At 37.6% G+C, this 18613-nt stretch overlaps 2 long non-coding RNA genes across 2 annotated transcripts in view; one reads left to right on the forward strand and one right to left on the reverse strand.

The window, feature by feature from the left end:
* Positions 1-244: 244 nt before the first annotated feature.
* Positions 245-13656, reverse strand: LOC132666113 (uncharacterized). The gene is made up of 3 exons (XR_009604490.3): positions 13573-13656; positions 2770-2986; positions 245-396 (listed from the first exon to the last, which is right to left on the reverse strand). It is a non-coding gene; the product is annotated as an uncharacterized LOC132666113 (long non-coding RNA).
* LOC144613937 (uncharacterized) overlaps positions 5227-18613 on the forward strand; it is a 293664-nt gene continuing 280277 nt past the window's right edge. Inside the window, exon 1 of the long non-coding RNA XR_013551434.1 lies at positions 5227-5286. This is a non-coding gene — a long non-coding RNA (uncharacterized LOC144613937). The remainder of the gene's footprint in view (positions 5287-18613) is intronic.

Below are 18613 nucleotides of genomic sequence, written 5' to 3' on the forward strand. Positions count from 1 at the left end.
TGGAAATAAGTTTTTTTTTTCCCTTTTTATACTATATTCCATAGATTAATTTACTATATTTCTATGCTCAAAAATGTTCACTGTAATTTTATACATTATAGTTAATATTTGATCAAAGAGGGTTAGAACCAAAATCAATAATGGTTGTTTGGGTACATGTAGGAAAACCGGATCTACTTCTATAAAGATGAAAAGTAAAGGAGATCAAAGTAATGGTACGTCATTTGTATTGAGGAGGATACAATACAAATACAGTGGCCTGGAAGAAGCACTGCTCTTGATAATGGAAACGCATTTGTGGAGAACCGAGTTTCTTTGACGATAAATGCGGTCAACGAATCTGGTGCAATCCTGATTCTGTGATAAATCTCTTAAAAGTGCAGAGCAGAGGCATACCTGGAAATCAATTGTTTGACCCAATTAAGAAATGATTTTATATTATTTAAGATTTTATATATTTTAATACTACTTTTTCCCTTATAATTCTTTAAATAAATACTCCTCCTTAGAAATATGGCCAGATAACTCCATTAACTGATCCAGGGAATTCTATGAACAAGCTTGGCGATATACTGATTTTGCAAGTACCAAATATATGGAGTCAGTGATCTTTTTTTTAAATGCTTATTTCCACTTGACTAAAATGGAAATAAAAAGGAATGAATCAATTTATTTTGATTTATGAAGTGTCATGACCTATTTGGATAAACATTATTGAGATCATTGCCTGAAATTCCTAAAAACCTCTTACAGCCTAGGCACCTTTATTCACTCTTGAGTTCCCTACCAAGCTCTTTTGCATTTCATTTTGGTAGTAAAAGCAGTCAAGCTTCAGCATTCAGTAACTCTTATTTCACCCTCCATAAACTCCACTTTCTTCCTTCAAGGGTACAATAGCATTAGCAGTTGGCTTTTTTTTTTTTTTTTTTTTTAGACCTAAAATGTCTTAGGTTTCAGGACTAAGCAAGTTGTCCATAAATGTATTTTCTAGTCCATTTGTTAGGTCCGCAGTAATAAATGTCCACGTTTGGCAATTCTCAGTAATAAAATGTTTGCATAAGCTTACCAGACATTTAAGTCAGTGGAATAACATTCTCACATGTTATATGCAACGTTCTTACTGTATATGATCTAATATTAACAATGCCCCAGGTTTTAATGGGTTTCATTTGCAGTAGGCCTGCCCTAACAGCAAAAACAACAAATACAAAAACAAAACCAAAAACCCTTGCAAGAGAAATAAATGTGTTTTGATTTATGAAGATTCATATGGCCATTTTTATTAGCCTTCTAGTCTTGTAGTCAGGTGTATTTTGTGACAGAAACAAGCATTCACAATTACCTATCATCTGGAGCACTGGTTTTAGCTTTTCTCCTTTTGGGCACCTAAATATTCCTCTTAATATCTAGCACTGACAATATTCGGGTATCAAATATGCCTTGGGCCTGGCCCCTGAAGATAACCCATTACACAATTTGCAAGGCATATTTGCTATAAAGTTGAGCTAGATTTGAGTGTTTTGCCAAATTTATGTTAGAAAGCAAACATTTTCTGATGTTTGACTTCTTAAAAATTCTGTGTGACAGAATAAAAGCCCAAGTTTGAAATCCTGCGAGAAGTATATCGAATTTGTCATTTAATTACTCTTTTTATAAACGGTAACTTTCTTACTTGAGTTTTCTTCAACATACTGCTTTTTGATTATTTTTGTTGTCCTGGGAAACTAGAAATCTTGATTTTTAATCACTTAAACTATTTCAGGGTGAGGTGAGTATCTATATCCACATTCATATCTATATAAATAATACAAAAATAAGTGGTCAACTTGAACTGATTATTTTTTTTTTTTTTTAACGTTTATTTATTTTTGAGACAGAGAGAGACAGAGTATGAACGGGGGAAGGGCAGAGAGAGAGGGACACAGAATCGGAAACAGGCTCCAGGCTCTGAGCCATCAGCCCAGAGCCCGACGCGGGGCTCGAACTCACAGACCGCGAGATCATGACCTGAGCTGAAGTCGGATGCTTAACCGACCGAGCCACCCAGGCGCCCCGAACTGATTATTTTTAGGGCAAATCCAGAAATTTGAACATTTATTTTAGATGCACGGAAATTAATATCATTTTCCTTCCCTTGATGTTTCTTGGGAGGAAGAACTTAATGAATGAATATGTTAATTTTTAACTACAGAGAACTTTAAAGTTCTACATAAACAGGTAAGGAAATATGTAGTCTCTACTTTTAGCCTCTGTTGAGGAAAATGTAAGGATTCAATTTTTTTTTAATGTTTATTTTTGAGAGAGAGAGAGAGCGTGCACGAGCAGTGGAGGGGCAGAGAGAGAGGGAAACACAGAATCCAAAGTAGGCTCCAGGTTCTGAGCTGTCAGCACAGATCCTGACACGGAGCTCGAGCTCAGGAACCATGAGATCATGACATGAGCCGAGTGTCAGGCACTTAACCAACTGAGCCACCCAAGCACCACATAAATTTAAGGATTCAAATTAAAGCTCTTTAACCCTAGGAAACCCCTACATCCTGAAATCTATCAAACTACATGGTCTAGGATCTAGGACAGTTTTCGGGAAACAGTGTACTTAGGAATACATCATTTGAAAAGATGTAAACATTCCGATATTAAATCTTAATAAAAAATGATAATCTACAAAAAGAAAAATTACATGAATTAAAAAGTCATTTTAAGCTAATTTCTATAACTAGGATGACAAGGATAATGACCACTAATAACAACAATGGAAATAGTACTTACTGAATTGAGATCACATATGAAGTATGCATATTCTAATTTAATTCAGTATTTGAGTCCCCGATGTAAAATTACTGATTGGAATTGGTGTTGCTCTGCCTCATTGTTCTTTAATCAGTTGGAGTCCAGTCAGGAAAATAAAAACTACTGTAGATATTTCTAATCCAGGCAATTTTCACATAGGAGTTGGTTACAACTGAGTTGGAAAGGCCTGGAGGAGCTAAATTAAAAAGAGAGTTGTTATCAAAGATCATGAAACGTTTACAGCTTGGATGGAAACTCAGCCCACATGGACCGTTAAACTGCTGGAGGTCCCAGTTTTCAGCACAGCTGCTATTAGAAGAACATCACCAGTGATCTGAAAATGGGGGTCCACTCTCCTGCTGAGAGCCCAGACCCCTGGGGTCACCATCGAGTCCCTCAATGCTTCTGTTACTAACACGGGAATCACTAGGAACAAAAGGATAAATGATGCTTCCTTTCCTTACTCCTTCCTTTTTCTCATAAACCTCCATTGGCAGGATGTGTGAGAGAGTCAGCTCACTCATGAGCGTGCAGGGAAAGAGTTTAGTTATCGTTGCTTTTTGTTTTGTTTGCTTGTTTGCTTGTTCATTTGGTTTTATTTTTTGGTAGGCTTACATCCCTGATGCCACAGACAGCAGTATGTAGAAGGAGAGTGCAAAGCTGAGAGAGGATAGATAGAACTCAGCACTCATGTAACCATGCCTAGTGAAAGAAGGAAATCCTGTCATTTACTAATGAATCTGGAGGATATTATGCTAATTGGAATAAGTCAGAGACAGACAAATACTGTATGATTCCACTTAAATGTGGTGGTTTTAAGAGGTTGGGGGATGGCGAAAATGGGGAGAATTTGGTCAAAGGGTATATAGACTTTCAGTTATAAGATGTATAAGTTCTGGAGACCTAATGTACAGCAAGGGGACTGTATGCAATAATGTATACTTGAAGTTTGATGAGAGCAGATACCAAGTGTTCTCACCACTATATGTTCTCACAATATATAAAATGAGGTGTCAGATATATTAATTAGCTCCACCCTTCCATAATGTATACATATATCAAAATATCTTGTATACCATATATATGTATATATATACACACACACACAATTTTTATTTTTTAGTCATAAATAAAACTGGGGCAAAAATTTAGCAGAAGACAAAGAATCTTACACTTATCTTTGAATAGATAAAGAAAACCCAAAATTCTGAGTCACTTTTCCTGGACTACTTCGAACAAAATGCAAAAGGAAGTCATATTTACCTGAGTAATTTCTGGTGGACAGCAATTTAGCCTGTTGCCATTTTACCTCTGTTCATGAAATACTACCCGTGAAAAGAGTGTGCCGCCTTTGAGGAGAGGCCAGTTAAGATGTTTCGTGCATTTGTTCATCTCACTTATCTACTTTTCTTGATTAGTCTCATTCACTTCCATGACTTAAACTAGCACCTATATATACTTATTATTGGTCTCGATTAATTCCTTAATGATTCACAGAACTTTTTCCAGTGATATCTTCCTTAAAAATCACATCTAAGTATTCATCTGCTTAAAGAAGCTTTAACGGAGATAGACCAATATTCCATATGATGTCGTGATTTTTTACAATTCTGTGTTAGTCCATTCAGGCTGTTAGAACAAAAATATCATAAACTGGTTGGCTGATGAAGAACAAGCATTTATTTCTCAGTGTTCCCAAGGCTGCGATGTCCAAGGCTGGGATGTCCAAAGTGCTGCCAGATTCAGTGTGTGGTGAGGACCTAGCTTTAGGGAACTCTACAGGGTCTTTTATGAGTCCACTAATCCCATTTATGAAGCCTCCAACCTCACGACCTATGCGTTTCCCAGAGACCTCACTTCCTAATGCTGTCAAATTGAACATTAGGATTGCACATAGAATTTTGAGTGGCACAAACATTCACTTCATAGCTTATCTGATTTTTTTTGGTAGTGATATTATTAGCCTTATCTTAAAAAAAAAAACATATCTACTATAGATATTTTTCTTTGTGGTTGCCATGAGATTTCATATAAATTCTCTGTCTTTGGACAATTGAATTTTTACTTAGATATGATTTATCAAGAGCTTTTAAGTTCGCTATTATTAATAGAATTACTAATTATAAATAGAATTACTAATAGAATTACTATTAGTGTATAGGTTGTTTGGATTTTCTCTGTAGTCAATCATAGCCTCCAAAAATATGTTTTTTATTTCCTATGCTTATTTTTCTATTTCTTTTTCTTTTTCTTCTTTTTTTTTTCTTTCTTTTTTTTGCTTGTCTTATTTCCCTGGGAAAGATATCCAATATAATGCTAGATAGAAATAGCAATAGGGTGTATAAGTGTTTCCCCCTACCAAGGGAAAATGATTTAATTAATCCTTAATTATGAATCATTGAAGTATTTGTTTGTTTGTTTTTCCTTTTCAGATACCTATTTATCATATTAAAGAAGTTCCCTACAATGAATGCTAACAGCAGCACTTCTGTTGAGGTGAGGATACATTATTTTTTTCCCTTTTTTCCTGTTAATGTTCTAAATTATATCAATTGGCTTTCAAATGTCAAAACAGTTTTCTATTCCTGCCATACACTCCAATTTCTCATGATGGGTTTTGAGTTTCTACATCACTAGATTTGATCTGCAATATTTTGGTCAAGATTTTATGTCTATATTTATCATGGAGGAATCTGCCCTTTGTTGTTGTTGCAATGCCCTTGTCAGGATTTGATATTGAGATTTTGGATTTGATTTGAATTAAGGATTTGATGTTTGATTTATTAAGGTTAAAACTTACACAAAATGGGTTGGAAAATGTCCCTTTTTCTGTCCTCTTCAAATATTTGAATAATATGGATTACTTTCTTTATGAATACGATTTATTGTCACATCGGCTTCTGTGCAACACCCAGGGCTCATCCCAACAAGTGCCCTCTTCGGTGCCCATCCCCCATTTTCCCTCTTCCCCAATATTGGATTACTTTTCAAAATTGGTAAAATGGCTGACGAAGTTGCTGGAGCTTGAACTGTTCATTCTAAGAAAGTTTTTAATAACCAATTTTATTTTATTAACATATTAAATTATCTTAAAATCTACTTATTCTTTTGTGAAGTTATAAGTTATGTTTTTCAAAGTATTTAGTCATCTTATTTTCACTTTCAAACTCGTTGATTCAAAGTTGATCATGATATTTCCTTAGTATCTGTAGTATGCCTGATTTTTGTGAGGTGGGGTTCTTTCTATATTAAGAGTCTCATGCTTTTCCAACTGAGCTGAGTGCCCATGGTTTCTATTTTATATTCGAACAGTATTAGTTGGGTGTATCAAATTAATTAATATTTACAAAACCTATTCCTCACTTTTCTATTTTATGATGTAAATTTTATTGATTTCTACTATTATTTCGCTTTATTGCTTAAATCTGCTCTCCTATTCCTTTTGAGATTCTTGAAATGGAATTTTAGATCATTGATTTTAAAACTTTTTGACATTAAGGCTCTTGATTTCTAAGCAACTGTTTACATGTATAGGCTTTAATGTATTTTTATTAAGATTCAGGTTAAAATGTTTTCTAACTTTTGTGACTCCTTTTTTATTTTGTTCTATTGGTCATTTAGAAATAACTTGCTTTTTTTCTAATGCTTCAAGATCCCTCACCCTTTTTTTAATTGCCCGTTCTCTTTTCCCACCAGGGTCAGAGAGCATACACTGAACAATAGCGTTCCTTTTTAATCTATGGTTTGCTTTCTAAACCGACATACGGCCAGCTATGGACAAAGTTACATATGTTCTTGAAAAGTGCATGACCTATGTTTTTTAAATGATTTTTTAAATATATATTTTTTTATTTTTTTAAGTTTATTCTGAGAGAGAGAAAGTGGGGGAAGGGTAGAGAGAGGAGAGAGGAGAGAGAGAGAGAGAGAGACAGAATTCCAGGTAGGCTCCTTGCTGTCAGCTCAGAGCCCGGTGGGGCTTGAACTCACCAATGGTGAAATTATGACCTGAGCTGAAATCAAGAGTCGGACACTTAACTGACTGAGTCACCCAGCGCCCCTAAATGATTCTGATAATCATAGGGATCATATTTAGTATTACATTGTCTATATTATTATCAGTTTTATATTTTTTATTGTCTCACATATTTTATATGTCTTTATGTTTCTTGCTGTCTCTTTACTAATCACTTTCTTTTTCTATTTTCCACAATACTAATTCCATAGATATAAATACATTTACCATTCTGTTAGAGATTGTAAAATATATTATTGAATTAGCCTACTCCTCTGGAGTGTATTTTTATTATTTATACTCATATTAAATTACTCTCTGCTTCCAGTAGCTTAGCATAGAAATGTTCTCATTTTATATGTTATCTCACAAATTTTGTGACCCGAATCTTGCAAATTTGTTCGCAGTGACGGCTATCAAATTTAATTTCTTGTTGTTTTTTTTTAATTTTCTTTACATAATAATTTCTTAAATTGTGTAAAGTTAGTTGCAAATACAGACACCTGTGCTGACTACCAGAATCTAAAAGAGCAGTGACAGGGAGGGCGGGCCATAGGGACTGAGGAGTTTCAGAGAGGTTACTCTGATGGTTACTTCTTGATTACATGTTTGAATATAGTTACTTTGGAAGTATCTCTCTGCTCTCACTGCACATTCACAGGCTTGCTCTGGATGGATCCATATGGCTCCTCAGTCTATTCCTGATATAATGACAGGAGGCTGGGACATGTAAGGTTATCCAGACTGTACAATAGGGCACGTGATGTTTCAGAATTTAGGAACAAGTTGGGAGGAAGGAGACAATGAGGACTTTGTATTTGACCCTGTTAAATTTTACATTCTATCTAAGATTATTTTCACCTTATTTTAAGGGTTTAGAATATCATGTTTTGGCTGTCTTCTTGTTTACATTATATATTTGAACATTATGAAACCTGCAAATTTGATACAGGAGATTATATTTGCTAAGTAATGAAATATTACTTAATAGAAAGTAATTTATTTCCGTAGTCAACAAAATGTTCCATTTATACATAAATGAGGAGACAAATTTGAAAAGCATCCTGTAAATGAAAATGAATTTGCCTAATATTTTCAGTACCTCCTCTGTTATGCTCTTTCTCTGCGGGCACTTACTTTAATATCTTATATCTTGCTATTAGTGTCATCCAGTTAAGGGACTAGAAAAATTTATTTGATTTAATATAAATTGTTATATATGTAATATATACCTATGATTATTAAGTATTAAGAATGTCATGTTCATTAAAGACCTATTATTCACATTCTTCTTTGGAATAGTAAGATTGTATATGAGAAGTGACTGGCTTTAGAGGTGTCTGAAATACTTCATTTTTTATATAAATTAAAATATACCTTCAACAGTCTATAATCTATAAATTTCAAGGTCAGACATCTAACTGCTAATCTTTAAATTCACTCCATATATCTGACTATTTTATACTTACAATGAGACAGGCATTTCAGAGAAGATAAATAATAGCATGCCTATGAAAATATTTGCTGATGGAACATATTGTGTTAAACTAAATTATCATAAGTAATTATTCTTCAAAACAGTCCATTTCATTGTCATTGTTCCCAATTGTATATTCTACTCAGCTCTCATTTTCTTCGGCTTTAGAAGGTTTCATCAGGTGAATACATTTTAATGAAAACACTTGTTCACAAGTGTTTCTGACTGGCCTGTGGTTATTTGTGTATGCATCTGGGTAGAGAGCCACATTAGGTGCAAGCAGGTCTCGGTTTCAGGCACAGTGTAAGGTAGGCAGTTTGCCTTCAGTATTTTATCCACCTTGTTTTGTAGGTTCTTATGCCTTCTTCAGTGTTTCTATGTCAAAAAAACCCCAGTGCTTATTTATTTTTCTTCTCCCAGTTTCTCTCTCTGTAAGTTAACTGCAGGACCGGTCTATGGTTAGATGGGAGGGGACGGCATCCCGATGCTACCTGGTCATGATTAGCTCTTGATTCTAAACTCGGTTTCCACAAGCAGATAACCTTGGGAAGATATCCAGCTCTCTAATGTCCGTCTGTAAAATGGACATCAGAATAGGACCAAACACATCATTTTGTTTTGGGAACGGGATAATACTCATTAAGATTTTAACATAACGATCCTTCGCTCCATGTTTACTGCTGGAGTGTTCCAATGTGTGAACTGTTCTAACGATAGTCTCAGCAGCGTACCTGTTCAAACACAGAGTAAGTCCCTTGTTCTCTCAAATAACGGTGCAGAGTGGATGTTATAGCAGAAAGGTGGGCTTTCCTTCTTGCAGTCCTTCAGCCACCCAGCCTTCTTTCTTCATCATCCTCCTTTTCCTCCTCACCCCAACTTCTCCCTTTCTTCTTTTCCCCAGTGATGATGATGATGATGATGATCCTTCTTTATAGTATCATTGTAATTTACTCTTTAGAGTCTCTGTTCCTTTCAGAATTCTGTCTCACTAGAGCACTACTAATCTGATACTGTAGTCAGACTAACTGGGTCCTCTCGTGACGGTTATATGTCCTATCTTCCAGTGTTCACCTTTTATGTAAAGCTTAATGATCCTTATACAAATGGATACCAGGTAAGCCTGGCATCACCTGGGAAGTGCCAGCTGGAGAGATGTGACATTCCCCCTGGTTTGATCCCTATCAGTCTGGCCTGTATTTTTTGGCTCTACTCTTTCAAGCTACATATGTGACTTCTCAGTCATTCTTATCGATTCTTCAGTGACTATGCTAATAGAACATGGAGTTTTGAAGCAAATTTTAGTTCGTTTGTTATGGAAGCTCTGAAACATTCAGTACTTTTGGTTCTTAATGATTACTTCATTTACTAATTATTTCATTAAAAACAAACCCAAAACAATCAGAAAACAAACCTCCACAGGTTTTTAACTGCAAATCTGTTAACCTAGTCACATGACTTCCCTCGTCCCTGTTATGATGGATGAATGCACTGCTGTCCTACCTAAGGCCTCGTCTACACTCGAATCCAGCCACTTTCTGAGGGACAGATATGCTCATGTGATTTTGAATCCCCTTTGTGTAAGTACATTTGTAATGTGTGGGGCTCTTCAAAGCATGGAGCTCAGGGCAGGGGCCCCCTTGCCCAAGAGTTCAGCCAGGTTCTGTCTGCATCAGATTGTTCTGAGTTAATTGAATCAGTCCAATCAACTTGGAAAGTTACTCTCATTTCTCCTGACCTCACAGTAAAATCAACTCTTTCTTTTACCCTTAACTTCTAGGGTACCATATCTCCTGTTGGTGCTGTTGCTTTGTTTCGTTTTGTTCTTTTCCTCTCCCATCGTGTCTGATCCTTTCCACTGCTTGCTACACGCATCTTCTGGTCTGTTCTTTCACTTTAACCTGCATCAAGTATTTTCTTATACCTTTTCTGAAAGGCCAACATAATATTTGATGGCACAAAAAGGGACACTTACTTACCATTCACTTTGCAAGTGACCATCAAATCAATGGCTAGGCCACTGGTGCTCAAAAAGGAATTGTCTGAACAATTTTTAAAACGTACTGGTATCTGGGCACTTCTCTCAGAGATTAAACTTGCTCACCGGTGCTGCCCAGATGCTGATAGATTTTAAAGATCATTTGATGATTCCAATTTAAAATGAGGGTTACGAATCAGTGCATTAGATTTCAGACACATACTCATGACTAGTTTTATATATGATTAGGTCGAGTGGGCTGGGATGTCCTAGAAAGTCAGCTCCCTAAACAGAAAAACAAACAACAAACACTAAAACAACAGCAATAGCAATAATAACAATAAAACCTTAACTGTCCTAATAAGTGGTCTACCCTTAATTTTCCATCATTAGTTGGAAGGAAACCAGCCTGAAGTTTCCTCATACAAGCAATCAGCAGACTGCATTCTATTTACAAACACTTGGAGAAGTCACTTGATTGGTCTGGTAGAGGTCAGATACATATCACTATTCAGTGACGTAGGAGTAGAAGGCCGAGTTCAAAAGTGAAAACATGGCTCTTGTGTGCAAATGTCTAAGGAAACATTTGTAATGAAAAGACTTATGGGAATATTCTAATGGAACAATTTTCCACTGGTCTATTTTAATGTAAAAAACAAAGAACATTGGGGCACCTGGGTAGCTCAGTCAGTTAAGCATCTGAGTATAGCTATCAGCTCGGGTCTTGATCTCATGGTTCGTGAGTTTGGGCCCCACACTGGGCTCCACGCTGGCACTGTGGAGACTGTTTGGGATTCTCTCTCTCCCTCTCTCTGCCCCTCCCCCCCCCCAAGTAAACAAATAAGCTTAAGAATACAAATAATATTTATGTTTTGCTTTTTCAATTTTTTTTCACTTATTTAAGCATTACATATGGTTTTGCAGAATTTCTCAGAATGGCATCTGCTGTTTCCAAGTTTAAAACTGGGGATATCATTATATTTCCTTACATTAGGAGCCTATTCTCATTAATACTTTTACTTCACTGTAATGCATCATCACATAAAAATAAAGAGGTCATAAGAGTTAAAGTGAGTTTGTACTTTTAGGTATAAAATCTACTGGCAGTACTTAGCATGTCAAAGACATTCCATCCATGTTACTTCTCTTGATCAAAGTTATGTGATGACCAGTTTCTTCAGACTTATTAAATCCTAACACCCCTGCTATTCAGGGCTCCTTCGAGGATATTTTAAGATATTTGTTCACTTTCTTAATGCATATTTACACCAGGTAAAATTGAGGAGTAGCCAGGAAAATGCTAAATACAGTCTTATGTCAGAAGTACACACAAAAAAATTTGTCAGTAGTGTTTTCTCAGGCCATCAAGGAATCTGCAAGATAGAATAAAAAAATTATGAAAACACATTCCAGAGCAGCTGTGTCGTGGAAACCATGCCACTGGCTCCCTCGTTAAATGACAACCAGAAAATTTACCAGTTAGAAAATTGTTTGCCTTTAAGCATGGGAGTTGTTGGTAGAAATGCATATCATAAGTGTGGGTTGATGGTATTTTCTCTGATCCGGCAGGATTCAATCTGATAAGATAACGTATGTAGGACATTTAATATGTCTGAGAGTGACTTCTCACATTTCTTAGGCAGAGAATGCATCTATTTCTCTGTTCACTTACTGCAAATCTGACATGTAGACAGTCCATCCGAATCCCCATTTGCACTATTAGATCGTAATTAAAAGCCTGGAGACTGCACTAGAATCAGATGACCAGATGCTTCAGTGAATTGCCCCTCCTGGTGTAGTCTCATTTCAGATCCCAACCTGGGTCCATAAATCAAAGTCTTTTAAAGAAATGTTTCAGAATATAATGTCCCTACCGTAATCCATAAAGATTTTTAATTAAAGCTTTTTAAATGAAGACACATAAGTCTAACTGGAGAGTCATTTGTTCTCTATATAGTTTATTCCTTTAGGCGATATCTGTATGGTATTTCAGAATGAAATTAAGCAGTAGACACTGATGTAGGTGGCAACATTTCACAAAGTTTCATTTTAAAGCGATTAGTTTTCTAATATTTAAAAGGATTTTTTAATAAAGCAGCACTGACAAAATCCTCTGAATTATGTCTCCATAACCCCGTTTTTAAAAACACGGTGACACATCACTGCTCACCAATCAGAAGGGGTAAAATAAAAACAGCAACAACACTACATACTGCGGAGAAACTGTCTCCTTTGTACATTGATAGTGGTGACATAAAATAGGACAGCCTCTTTGGAAGCCGTTTCGAAGCTCCTTACAAAAGACACATACATGTAACCATATGTCCAAGCAGTTGCACTCTTGGGCCTTCATCCCAGAAAAGCGAAAACTCATGTTCATGCAAAAACCTGTGAATGAATGCTTGGAGCAGCTTTATTCATAATAGTTCTGACCTAGAAAGCACCCATACTTCCGCTAACAGGCGAATGGGTAAACAGACCGGGACACAGCCATAGTATGGGGTTCTGCCCATCGATGCAGGGTTGACGTGCTGTCCGACAGCTCTCAAGAAAATTATGCTCAATTCAAGAAAGAAAGAAAAAATGCCATCTCAAGAGGATACTCACTGCATGACTCCACTTCTACGATATGCTGGAAATCACACAGCTCTATAAGTGGAGAACAGATGAGTGGTCGCCAAGGGTCAGGACGAGGGATGGACGAGGAGTGAGGGAGATTGGTGTGATGGCAAAAGGGTGATACAAGGGATTTCTGTGCCGATAGAGCCGTTCTGTACCTTGACTACGCTCATGACAAAGTTGCGTGGAACTAAATGCACAGACGTACACACACGTAAATGACTGCAATTACAGTGGGGAAATAGGAATAAAATCAGTGGCTTTTAAGCAGCATATCATCCTCGTTGTGATATCGTATAAGTTTTGCAGGATGTTGATAGTAGAGGACTTAGGCGAAGGGTAGACAAGATCTCTTGTATTATTAGTAACAATTGCATGCGAATCTGCTCTTATTTCAAGATTCAAGTTTGATTTCTAAAATAAGGCAAACCCGTGTTATGTTTTATCTGAAAAAGCCTTAACTGCCTTCCTAATTCACTCAGAATATAAGTGTAAATTCTTACAGTAGCCCAACAGAGCCTTATTTGATCAGAACCCTATTCGTAGGGCCCCATTCTGGCCAGTAAGTCACCCACTGATTTACTTAAGTCCAACCTCACTAGGCTCCCTGCTGCTGATCAAAACCGTTCAACCTTTGTGCGGGCTGTCGCCTCCGACTGAATCTCTTCCTCTGTGTATTTGTATCACTACTTCTCTTACCTAATTGAAGCCTTTGATCACATCTCCTTGTTGAGTGAGACACACATAAAACCGTCGCCTTTAAATCACAGCCTCCACAATCCCAGTGTACTGGGCATGCCCAGATTCCTCTCCCCCCTCCTTTTGCTCCAGCCGTTGCTGTGGCAACCGGCTGGGTGCCGCTTTATCTGAGGGCACTGTGTGTCTGCGACTTTCACTCTTGGTGCGTGCCTTCCGCTTCATCCTGAGAAACAGGTGCAACCCAACTCAACTGTGCAGATGCACTTGGGAGTGTGGGACACCACATCTCAGGGAACGTCCCTTTCCAGTGTGTGACGGAGCCGGTGCCCAAGCGTTCCCTCCACGGGCTCCTTGAGTGGACGATGCTGACATTTGCTCTACAGGACTCTTTGGAAGGCACTTGGCTTGGCATCTGGACTGAGTTTCCTTCCTTCCGTGTTTGATCCTTCCCATTGCTGTCCCTTGCATCATATGCCAAAATAAGTTGCCTGCAAACATGTAATTTATCTGATTATTCTTCATTTACAAAGCTAGGAAATCTTGGCTCTCTCTAGCCTTAATCACATCTATTTTTTTTCTTTTTTTTTCTACAATTATTTTCATATTGTAAAATGATGCACAATTGACTGATTTATCCTTTTTAATTTCGGTTTTCTGCCTTTCCCTGTAGAGTGTAGGGTCCATGAGAGTAGAGATCTTTTTTCTTTCTTTCTTTCTTTCTTTCTTTCTTTCTTTCTTTCTTTCTTTCTTTTTTCTTTCTTTCTTTCTCTTTCTTTCTTTCTCTTTCTTTCTCTCTTTCTTTCTCTTTTTTTCTTTCTTTCTTCCTTCCTTCCTTCCTTTCTTTCTTTCCCCCAATACATCCTAAGTACTTATAAAAGTGCCAATTGGTATACCAATTTTCAGATAAAAAATTATATATAAATTTTACAAATACTTATTCAATAGAGTAATTGGATGTGAACCTCTCATATCTAAAGAGAGAGGTTTCTGAGGAGCATCTTAGAGAATAATACATGGCTTGGGCACCTGGTGGCTCAGTCGGTTAAGCTTCCGATTCTTGATTTTGGCTCAGGCATGATCTCACAGTTCATGGGATGGAACCCTGCTTCTGGCTCTAGCTGACAGCATGGAGCCTGCTTGGGATTCTCTCTCTCTGCCCCTCTACCTACCACCCCTCTCTCTGCCCCTCTCCCCACCTCTCCTCTCTCTCTGCCCCTCTCCCCGCCTTTCTCTCAAAATAAATAAATAAACTGTAAAAAAAGAAAAAAAGAATCCTACATGGCTCTCTGCACAAGCAGAGCTCCATTGAAGGAAAAGACTGTGAAGGTCGATCACGGATACGTTTCATGGTCAGCACCACCTCTCAGGCACCATTGTAGATTATCCAGAGACAGCACATTTCTATGGATATCACTCTTCTCCCAATAGGTGCTAGAAGTTGGGGCTTCAAAGGGAGTCAGTGAAGGATAGTTGTGGAAGATGGGGAGTTGGAAAAAGAGAGGAAGAATGGTTGTGACGGAGAGGTGAAATCCAATAAACCCACATGCAGCACCAGAACTTGGAGACAACATGAAAGTGAATAAGCCTCAGTTCTCACCCAGGGGAATCACAACTTCCTGAGGTGCTGGGGCAATTTCAGAAAGGACCCACTTACGTAATGGCTTCAGTCAACTTCAACAGCCCCACCACACAGAGATATCTAATCTAAGACTCAAGGAGCACAGAAAATGAATGTGATTGGCGAATTTTTCAACCTTAAGGAAAAGAAGTGTGCTCATAGACCAGTGACACAGGACAGTGCTGTAAAAAACTTGCTTGTGCAAGAAATTTAAGAAAGAGAAAGAACAAGGAAATGCAAAGCAAGAACCAGAAGGGCTAACAGCAGAGGTGCCTGTGGGAAGGACAACTAGACCATGAGAAGGAGCTGTGCACATATTGATTAGAAGCTAATAACTGATACCAGGAAACAGAATCAGAAGTGGTCAAGAGAGAAGAGAATGCCCAAAGAACAGTGGGACAGGAGTGCCTTTCTCCCAGAGAGGAAAATGGCAGCCGGGAGCAATGCTCAGCCTTTTACACCCTGCCCCCAGCATCCCTAGCTGACAGCTTCACTGAAGGAGAGCAGTAGCACCTGTGGGGGCCAGGGGGAATGTGGAGGCTGCGGTGATGGGCATGAAGGGCAAGCAAAGTAAACCCTCCAGGTCTCCATTGCCTAAAAGGGTTGCTTTCATTTCGGGGCTCAAAGGTTGAAGGCCTGCCAGTGTGATTATCTAAGAGTGTGGGACCTTTCCCTGCGTCCTGGGACCAATGAGGACACACTGCATGATTCCCTGACTTTCTGCTGGGACAGACAGAACCCAAACTTCCTTCACGGTCCTCTGTCACCCACAGTTGGCCCTAATCTGTGTTTCCAAAACCATCTCCCACTCTTTTTCTAAACTCTCAACCTGTTGACTGATCGCTCCCAAAACACAGCCCATGCAGTCTTGTCCCTGTCATGTTCATGCAATTTCTTTTCCAACTAAAATATTTTCCCTGATGGCCTCTGTTTAAAAACTCATACCTTCCCCTGGAAGACCAGATCTAATACTTGAAAAGTCTGCCCTGGTAAGTTGAGCTGCAGGTGAACTGATTACTGTCGAAGCCACTGGGCGCTCTATTTGCCTCCTACCATGGGACACCTTGTGTGATTATTTGGGCATATGTCTTTTGTTTTATTATTATTATATTATTAGCCCTTGAAAGTACAAGATACAGAATTTACTTCTTCATACTTCTCTGCAACTCACACATCCTAGTGTTTAATTATCTAAAAACTAATGAGTGACTGGAAAAATTGAAATCCACATTTAACTTGAATGGATGATCTGGGAAGTTTTGATATATTAGTAAATTATTTGTGTAGAGGCCATAAGTCAAGTATCTTTATACAAATTCTTCAGATTTGTAGTAGGTGATTATCTTGAAACTAATACTAGAGCATTATTCATGGACTAAATAAATAATTAATACGGTTTACATCACTATTTTCCAGAATGATAATCTTTAGTCTCTTTATTTTGTCTCTAAACACATAGACTTAGTTTCTTCAGTTTCTCAAATAAAGAGAGCATAATATTTTGGGTAATGAATGAGCTTTTTTTTAACTTGTTGATAACCTTTAACTATTTCTGTATTTTATAGGACCCTTTGTTTATATATCATTAGAAGTTATAGTTGTCATTTTATCTCTTACCCAAATATATATGTGGTCTCATCTAAATTTGCATTGTTCTCCATATATGGTCCCTTTCTTTCTCATTTCAAACAGATTGGCATTCCTTCTAGCCCTATAGCTATTCCCAAGTTGCAGAAAAACATTTTTTTTTCATGTGCTCTGCTTCTTTACTTCCCATTTACATCTGGATTTTGCTGGCACACCCACAGCAACACTTTTAATAGATTCATCAATGATGTTCTAGTGTCAAAACTCCAGGACGGATTGTTCTTATCTGACTAACCCATTTTTTCCATGTTTCCTTCCCTCTCCTTTTCTTCTTTCTTTTCTTTCTTTCTTTCTTTCTTTCTTTCTTTCTTTCTTTTTCTTTCTTTCTTTTTCTTTCTTTCTTTCTTTCTTTCTTTCTTTCTTTCTCTCTCTCTCTCTTTCTCTCTTTCTTTATTTCTTTCTTTTCCTTCTTTCCTCCCTTCCTCCCTCCCTCCCTCCTTCCTCCCTCCCTTCTTCCTTCCTTCCTCTCTTCCTCCCTCCCTCTCTCTCTTTCCTTCCTTCCTTCCTTCCTTCCTTCCTTCCTTCGTTCCTTCCACGTGAATTTAACTTAATTTTTGGTTTGACCTCTTGGTGCAAAACAATTTATATTACTTTTTGTTTCAAAATTGTTTCAAACCTATACAAAAGTTGCAAGAACAGTGCAAAGAATCAAAGAATGCCACATCTTTCTCACCAACTTCCCAACTGGTAATAGTTCATCACATTGTTCCTTTACTTTTCTGCACACACATACACCATACTGCCCCATCAGCTCTAAATCCTCTGACATGAATCCTCCCCAAACATGAGCACTCTCAATTATTGACATCACACAACCCACTCATGCAGAAAATAAACTGACAAAATGCTACAATTGAACCAACATTTCTCACTTAAATTTCGCTGACTTGGCAACGTTTCATTTTCTCTTACAGGACTTTATTCTGGAACACACGTTTTATTTGTCTTAACTATCAGTGGCCCTAAATCTAGAACAGTCCTTCCCTCCCTCTTATCTTTGACAGTTGTTTTAAAGTTTGTTTGTTTATTTATTGAGAGAGAGAGAGAGAGAGGGAGAGAGAGAATCCTAAGCAGGCTCTGCACTGACAGCGCAGCTCAATCTTAGGACCATGAGATTATGACCTGAGCTGAAATCAAGAGTGAGAGACTTAACTGACTAAGCCACCCAGGTGCCCCGTCTTTGACAGTCTTTATGAGTGTGGATTTTTCATTCTGTAGGATGGTCCTCACATTTGCTCATCTGAAATGTTCTTTTGATCAGACTCTGGTCACTCATTCTTGGCAGGAATATATACTTAAATGATGATATGCTCTTCTGGGCACATCACACTAGTAGGTACACTACATTGACCTATCCTTTGCTGATTTTAAAATTATTTGCCTGGGCAAGTTGGTGTCTGCCACATTTTCATCAATATAAATTCACCGTGTTCCTTCTTTCCCACTTTGGTCTGGAGGGGTATTCTGACAGTATGCCATTATACTTAGCATCAACTTGCCAACTGTCTTGGCTTCTATTAAACATGCCACTTGTATCATTACTGTTAGGGTGATAGCCAAAGTACGACTTGTGATGATCTCTTTCCATCATTACTTTTACTTTTATTTACAGGCATTCACTTCAAGAGGGAGCTTTCTCTTTATCCCATTAAGTTAGTTTTAAAATTTGTTATTTATATTATGGTTGTATACATGGACTTATATTTTATTCAGTGTGCTGTAATCCAAAGCTCTCATTCATTTGTTTTTTCATTTGTTTTTTCATTATTCACTTTG

Source organism: Panthera onca, chromosome D3, assembly GCF_046562875.1.
Source record: "Panthera onca isolate mPanOnc1 chromosome D3, mPanOnc1 haplotype 2, whole genome shotgun sequence".
Taxonomy (NCBI): Eukaryota; Metazoa; Chordata; class Mammalia; order Carnivora; family Felidae; genus Panthera; species Panthera onca.